This window comes from Rhinolophus sinicus, linkage group LG01, assembly GCF_036562045.2.
Source record: "Rhinolophus sinicus isolate RSC01 linkage group LG01, ASM3656204v1, whole genome shotgun sequence".
Taxonomy (NCBI): domain Eukaryota; kingdom Metazoa; phylum Chordata; class Mammalia; order Chiroptera; family Rhinolophidae; genus Rhinolophus; species Rhinolophus sinicus.
Window position 1 is genome coordinate 193,768,518 of NC_133751.1, and position 8,535 is coordinate 193,777,052.

The following is an 8,535-nucleotide window of genomic DNA, read 5'->3' on the forward strand; positions in this document are numbered from 1 at the left end:
GGTGAGATTTAGATAAGATTTTGGATGTTGAGTTGATGCTGTAATGGATTGCGACTTTTGAGCACCTTTGGAGGGGGTGGATTTATTTGAGATGGATGTGACTCTTTGGGGTGAAGGGGGACTGTAGCATGCAGAATAATGGCCTTCCATGTCCTGATGCCCAAATCTGTGAATATGTTACCTTATATGGCAAAAGGGACATTGTAGATGAGATTGTGAAGCAACCTGCGATAAGGAGATTAGCGTGGGTTACCTGGGGAGGCCAAATGTAATCACAAGAATCCTTATAAGAGGGAGGCAGAAGAATAAAAGTTGGTAGTAGAAAAATGTAAGGACAGAAGCAGAGATTGGGGTGAAAGGGTCATGAACCAAGGGATGCCAGAAGCCTCTACAGCAGGGGTGTCCAAACTGCGGCCTGCGGGCCAACTGCGGCCCACGATCCATTGTTAATTGGCCCACAGCAAATTCCAAAAATATATTTAGTTTACTTAAATAAACCAGGTGAGGCAATACGTACTTCACCTCGAGTGAGTGGCCCGGCTGTTTGTGTATTTTACCGCATATGGCCCTTGGTGAAAAACGTTGAAAAAAGTTTGGACACCCCTGCTCTACAGATTAGAAGAAGCAAAGATCTGATTCCCCCTTGGAGCCTCCTGAAGGAACCTGTGATAGGAACCTGTTATTTTACATGGCAAAGGGGACTTTGTAGGTGTGATTAAAGTTACTACAGACATTAGGATGGGGTGGGAGATGATAAACATCAATTATCTGGTGGGTCCAATCTAATCACATGAGTCCTTTAAATACAGAGAACCTTTCCTGGCTGTTGTCAGAGAGCTGTGATGACAGAAGAAGGCTCAGAGAGAGGCAGCATTGCTGGCTTTGAAGATGGAAGTAGGCGGCCACAAGGCAAGGAATGCAGGCGACGTCTAGAAGCTGGAAAGGTAAAGAAATGACTCTTTCCTAGAGGCCCATGAAAGGAATGCAGGCCTGTTGTGACCTTGATTGTAGCCCAGCGAGACCCATGTTAGACTTCTAACCTATAGAATTGTCAGATGGTGGTAAACCTGTTATTGCAAGCCACTAAGTTTGTAGTAATTTGTTATGGCAGCAATAGGAAACTAACCAGGAGTCACCAAAGATGAAGTGGTGTCTGGGAAGGAAAGAAAGCTTTTTCTATCATTCCTAATATAGCATGCCTCATTTTGGAAATATGCAGTTTTAGCAGAAATGCAAACATTTATGCTTACCATTCGGTAGATCCAGCATGCCTGAAAAAAAAAAAAAATTCCTAAATTTCTACACTAGTTTTTGTCTTGGAATAGAATATGTACTGGATTAGGCAGCTAGGACAGTGTTTAGTATATATAATGGTTCCCCTAGAAAAATGTGTTGAATGTGTAAATGTATGTGATCAAGATAGGCTCTGGGAGGCATTGTAATTATTCAACTTTAAAGTGCTGTTTACCACAGCTTCTCAAGGATCGCTGACCTTTATGTCTTTTATTTCTAGTTTATGATGGTCATCGCTGTATAAAATACAATGCTGAACTGTATTTTTTGATACTAGTAATACAGCTAAATCAATAAGTAAAAAGGATGTATAAAATCTTAGTAGCAGAAATAATTATTGTATGATCAAACTGTTTTAAAATCAGAAGATAGACACTTTTCAGGATATATCACAGAAACTTCAATTTACTTGATAAAAAGGTTTCTTAATGGTTGTTGGCCAAGGCAGCAACAAGAAACTCGAACACATTGGGGTTGGCCGGATGGCTCAGTTGGTTAGAGCACCAGCTCTGAACAACAGGGCTGCCGGTTCGACTCCCACATGGGCCAGTGAGCTCCGCCCTCCACAACTAGATTGAAGACAACTAGATTGAAGACAATGAGCTGCCACTGAGCCTCCGCTGAGCCTCTGGAGGGGCAGCTGGATGGCTCAGTTTGTTTAGAGCATGAGCTCTTGACAAGGTTGCTGGTTTAACTCCCGCATGGGATGGTGGACTGCGCCCTCCGCAAATAAGATTGAAAACAGCACCTGGACCAGAGCTGAGCTGCGCCCTTCACAACTAGATTGAAGGACAACTTGGAGCCGATGGGCCCTGGAGAAACACACTGTTCTCCAATATTCTCCAATAAAAAATTTAAGAAAAAAAAAGGAAAAAGAAACTTTAATGCAAATGTAATCAAATGCGTTTATCAAAAAGGGGTTTTGTTCATTTTTTCCCTGCAAATAAATGTTGTTACATTAACACTGAGCATGTAACAAATTGGTTTGCCTGGATGTTTAAAACCTATCAACATTAGCCAGCCCTGCAAACTAAAAACTCAACATATTTATCTCAAGATCTATCCCTAATACAAATTTATCTATAATGAGGCTGCAGATAGAATAAAAACAAACCCAAAATGTATCTGTAAAAGTAATAAAAATAACTTGATCGTGTTTATGCTGGAAGTGTTATTAATATGACACTATTTTCTTACCTGCTACTGCATGGATATGAGTAACATTATTATAGCTGCTGGAGTATCACAGTGTTAAGAATATCTGCTTTGTGTGTCAGGCTTTCATCAGTTAGCTCTCTGTTTGCCAATGAAGTCACAAGAATAAAGTTAAATGTTGCAAATTCATGATGGGACTGGACAATAAAATCCAGGACACCCAAGATCCTGTTCTCACTGTTGCATCTTTGTATCAAATGGCTCTCATCTGCTAACCTGATTTGAATTTTTGTCATTGGCACTAAATCATCGTTAGGAAAAAAACTGCCCTAAGAATTGACTTCTCCTCCATTTCTGGGGAGGAAGGAGGCCTATTTCAGATGTAAGACTTTATTTTCTCCACTAAAAGTCTCGAACCTTTTCCTAGGTTTTATGTCTTCTTGACTTGATGGTCTTCCATATCCAAATTGGCCTACGTGAACCAGTTGCAGAAGTTCCTGGGGGAACCTGTTTTAAATCTTCTGCCAGCAATAATGCCACTTTAAAAGATTTCTAATACGTGTAAGTTGTTGAATTTCAGGCATGCATGCAATAAGAATCACCTTTCCCTTAACAGACTCCAGAAATTAAGCATGTGTTAGGTCATTGTAAGGTCTCACTTCTCCACCATCTAAACTGAAATTGTTGCCCCACAGTTTATGCAAAGTCTGCAGCTGATTTCTCCATTACATGTATTCAGACCGCTTACAAAAGGAATACCCGATCTGTATCCTCTAAGTGTAGATGACTCAGATTTATCATCACCGAAAGGTCTTGAGGCTTTGTTCAGAGGGACAGTCCCATATTCCTTTGTATCTTTGAAAAAATTCATTCACAATTTTCCCAGTAAAAGGCCAAATTATCTGTAATCCACTATTCACGTTCACTTGAATAGAAAGAACCTTACAGTGGCGTGACGTGCTGGTCAGCACCTTATATTAATCAAGTGACCACATCTTCAATAGCAGGAAAACCTTTGAGATGGTGTTCATGCAGTTTTTAAGACTAACTTTAATTCTATCAGATTTGGAAGATTTTCGTTTCACTTCATCTTCATATAATTCTGCCAAGGCCAATGTATTTCTTGATACATTATCACTTTGGTTGTTTTCAGGGGTGTTTTTTTTTTTTTTTTTTTTGCAAGGTCTTCACATTCTGATTAAATTCTGCAAATCCTGTGGTTTTGGGGTCCATAGTCCCTAAGACCTCTCTTACTTTGTGGGCTAGGTGCTGCCCTCACCATCTTTCACCACCAGCTCCTGGGGCTCTTATCCTTTCAATGTTTCTTTTATTCCTCTTTTTTTTTCCCCCGGTCTATTTTGTCCTACTCTTTAGTTTGAACAAATTTACTGAAGTCTTTGTTTTCACCATTGTTTTTGCCTCTCGCCTCTTCCTCTTGAACTCATTTTTCTTAGTGCTGATTTATCCTCTTTTCTTATTTATTTCAGAGTAAGTCTGTAGGTGATAAACTTTCTGAACCCTGCCCCCAACTGAAAAAGTCTTTTTATTTTCACCCTTGAATGATGGTGGGGCTGTTTATATAATTCTAGATTCAAAGGTGTTTTTCCTTTGAATTTTGAAAAACCCTCTCTCTTTTCTTCTTGTGTCCTGTTTTTCTGTGAGAGATGTAATGTCAATATGATTCTTATACCTTTGTAGTTCTTTTTTTTTTTTTTCCTCATTGGAAGTTTTCAGGATTTCCTCCTTATCATGACATCTGAAATTGCATCCCATTAGATCTGCATGTTAGTTTTAAAACTAACCTTTGGTGCCAAAAAGATCCTGATTGGCACTTGGTGGCCCTTTCGATCTGAAAATTCATGGTTTTCTTCAATTCTGGGACATTTTCTTCTTTCATTTATTCAAATATAACTTTCTCTCACATTCTTTCTATTTTCTACCCCAGAACTTTTATTAGATGATATTGAAAGTTTTAGATCATTCCTCTGAATATTTCAGCTTTTTATTTTAATAAATGCTTTTCGTATTTTATCTTGTACTGTGGGTTAGAAAAACATATTTGTCCATTCCTCTGGGTCATACACATACCCTTTAGCTGTGCTCATTCCGATTGTTCTTCTGAGGTGATTTTTGTTGTTTCATAACCATGTTCAATTTTTCAGTTGCTTTTTAAAAAAGTGAATGTGATATCCTTTTGCCTCCAGGAATGTTATCATTATTCTAAAGTCCTGTTCTTGCTCTATGAGCGATTTCACTGGGTGAAAGTTCTGTACGTTGGATTTAGTATGTCTTCCAAGATGTTGACTTTCTGAAAATGTTTGGTGATTATTGGTTGGAAGTTCATCCTTTATCCGAGATTCCCCGTTAGACTGCTTGTCCTCTCTGATTGTACACTCCTTAGCAAAAGGGATGTAAGACGATGTCATGGCATACATCACAATGTGTTGTCAGTCAGGGTCTGGCAGGGGCATATACTGCTGGGTGGGGTATTTTGGCAGCTCATCTGCAAGTGGGTCCTTCCTTTTCCTCCTACTGGTACCAGTCACCAGGAACACTGTCTTTTGTCCCCACCTAATGATGTCACATCCACCGCTCCTGCCTGGAGGCAGATAATTCTGCTGGAGTCTCTTGGCCCCAGGAGACAAGAAGAGGGAGTGTGTGGGGAGTAGCTGACATGCTTGTTGGTGCCTGCTGTGCCGCCCTGAACAATCAGTGCCCTGTCAGGAGCTCCCAGCAGCCACTCTCGTTGGGCATACAGTGCTCTTGGTATGGTTTCACCTCCTGTGACAGTCTGCTGTGACACGCACATTTGGGGCTGTGGTTTTCCTCTCTGACAAGTTCCCACCTGTCATCCATCTTTCAGAGATTCATCATGGCTTCTGGTCCACCAAGGGCTCTCGTTGTCCTGGGCGATTATGAATTTATTTACTTAGTTTTATAACTTTTCCATTATTTCTAACCATTTGGGATGGGAGGGAGAGGCTGCAGCATGTATTCAGTTTGCAATCTTGGACTGGAACCATCTCCCACAGCACTATCTCTACCATAATATGCATCATGTTTGTGGTAGACAAAATAAAAGCCCCCTCCTCCAAAGATGACTACATCCCAATCCCCAGAAACTATGAAAATGTTATGTCACAGGGTAAAGGAGAATTAAGATTGCAGTTGGAATTAAGGTTCCTCATCCACTGACCTTAAAATAGGGAGATTATCATGGATTATCCAGGTGGGCCCAATGCAATCACAAGGGTCCTTAAAGGTGGAAGAGGAAGATAGAAGAGTTAGTGTCAGAGCGATGTGATATGAGAAAGACTCACCTGGCCATTGTTGGCTGTGAAGATGGGACGGGACCACAAAGCAGGGAAATGGGCAGCCTGTCAAAGTTGGGAAAAACAAGAAAACAGATTTCTCTCCTAGAAAGGCACATAGCTCTCCTGACACGTTAATTTTAACCTAGTGAGATCCATTTTGGACTTCTGACCTTCAGAATTATGAGATAATAAATGTGTTGTTTCAAGCAGCTAAGTTTGATATACATTGTTGCAGCAGCAATAGGAAGCAAACACAATGTTGACACTTGATTGTTGGCGTCTGTCTCTTCCACCACACTGCCTGCTTCTGGAGAACAAGAGCAATACTGTTGTCTCCTTTATTTACCCAGAATCCAGCATAGGATCTGGCACATAATCAGGGCTCAGTAAATACATGTTGAAGGAATGAAAGAATGAAAGACTGCTCTAACTTTGAGGTTCTAAAGAGGCTCTGAGATTCCAAAGCAGCCTTTGCCTTTCACTTCTCTAAGCCCTGGAGACCTTAAGCCCTTAGCCCTCACTCTTCCCATTTCCTTTCCCCACTGACCCATGTTTCTCATTGCAGGTCTTACTGCTATATAGTTGCAGCTTCCTCCCTTACTGTGGACCATCTCCCTCCTTTCTCCAGCCCTGTGTGCAGGGAGAATTGAGATGGAAGACATATGTCACATATGTACCTGACTTTGCCAACAGGCCTTCTGCAGATTATGTCTGAAACAGTGACTTCCTCTCTGCCTGCTTTCCTCCCTCTCCATAGATACCTCCACTCACATTTCCTATCAGGCTTCTGCTCTTTTCCTACCAGCTGGAATGGAGAATGTAGTGTTCATCTCATCTTCTCCTTTCTGGGTTCTGAATTAAGCACAAGGTCCCCATCTTTCTTATAGCACTCTGTAACCCCTTCTCAGATGACTCCATGGGTTTCCAGGATAGATAACGAAAAGAATTAAAGGCACTGTCAGGTGACTTCAGGTTTACCAGAAAGCCACTCAGGGAATCCCTTAGTGTATTTTGTGCAGAACTTCAAAGTCCCCTCAGGCTGGGTGATGAGAGCTGCTGCTGGGTCACTGGAATATTGTTATTTTGTTGCTTCCTTTTTAGTCAGCCATTCTCAGCCCCTGGCTTCTCTGATTTTGCATTGAGCTTGGCTTCTGCCTCTCCAGCTTTCCCTCTGTGTATCTCATGTTTAGTCTCTCCTGGAAGAAGGCTCTAGTGGGCTTGCTTGGTCACTGTCCAATGCAGAGTTCTCATGCTAGACTTCCTCCATTGTTGCTGGTTTGTCCCATACGTTTGATTTTCATGACTGGGCCAATTCCTGGGATTCTTTTGTGGCTAGGTCTAGTAGCAGAGCCAAGAGACACAATGTGTGGTCACTTATGTAGAAAAAAACTGCCTCTGACTACTCAATGCTGGGATCAGTGGCACCAGCCACACAGACACTATTTTTGGAGGTAATGGTCACCCCTCTTCATTCTCTTCCATTTGCCCCTCTTTCCCACTCCATGAAGATATCTAGTTGATGAAACAAGTAGGTCACCCAATTTCACCCTCCCACCCACAAACACAATTTCAAGTGTGAAATTTTCATTTTGAAGGAATCCTTGCGTCTGTCATCCGATCTGCTGTAGGACGCTGCAGCATCAGAGTAGTAAGGTCTAGATCCAGGACAACGGCGCATGTCTTAAAGATGAACTATTACTTCTGTTTCCCTGTGCACAACAGTGCAGGGGGTTGCATGCTCCAAGGTAGCAGAAACAAGTTGGCTTTGGACAAGGACTCTGAGGTCTGTATTCCCCGGTAGCTGACTTTGTCGGTTTTTGGTTTTTGTTTTTTAAGGAGGGCACAGCTCACAGCGGCCCATGTGGAGATTGAACTGGCAGCCTTGGTGTTATTAGCACCACGCTCTAAACAACTGAGCTAACTGGTCACCCCCAATGACTTAGTCCTTCTTGTATGAAGATATCCTCTCCTTTCTTTCCATCCCTGCTGCCTAAACTAGTAATGAGCACACCTTTCCTTGCCTCTTTGATTGCATGCATGTTGCGGAGGCTACCCCAGGGAACTTAGGGGCTTAGGGCTGGCAGGAAGCTACCAGTGGCAGCTGCTTACAACTCATTTCTCTCCTTACACATTGTGGATGTGGGGTGTGAAGCCTGAGGTGGATGAGTCGTGCATGCCTCTCTAGTGTGAGATCCACTGCTGTGCTGGGAGGTCTAGGTCATGTGCTTGGAAGGTCCAGCTGCGGATTTAGGTGGAGTATTATTCTTGGGGAATAAAATTCAGAGGAGTGGTTGTATGTTAAGAGCGTGCTATCATAGCATTTCTCTGAGAAACCCAAATGCATTCATGGAAATATGAAATTATGCAGTAGCAGGCTATATATATTACAATACTTTCCAAGGACAATTTTTGTTTTTAAATAACATTGCATACCTTTTTAAATAAAGATCATTCTGTAAGAAGTGGATTTGAACCTCAGACTTTGAAGAGACTTTAGATTTAATTTCTAAAACAGTGTTTAGCTTTTCGATCCTTCTGGAATTCAATGTGCATGGTATGAAGGAAGGAACTTGAGTTTTTGTCCCCTAGATGGATAGCTAGTTGTCTCAAAACTACTGAAGAACTCATTATTTATACGATTAAAATAAATTTTATTGTGTATAATAAAAGAATTTTCATGTAGTCATGGTTATTTCTGTATTTCTATCAATATGTGTCTATCTCTGTGTCAGTATCATGCTGCTTTGGTTACTGAGGCTTCCTAGGACATTTT

The 8,535-nt window shown here is 41.5% G+C and overlaps 1 pseudogene; it reads right to left on the reverse strand.

The window, feature by feature from the left end:
* Nucleotides 1-2,519: 2,519 nt before the first annotated feature.
* LOC109452648 (UBX domain-containing protein 2B) lies at nt 2,520-5,776 on the reverse strand (annotated as a pseudogene).
* Nucleotides 5,777-8,535: the final 2,759 nt, after the last annotated feature.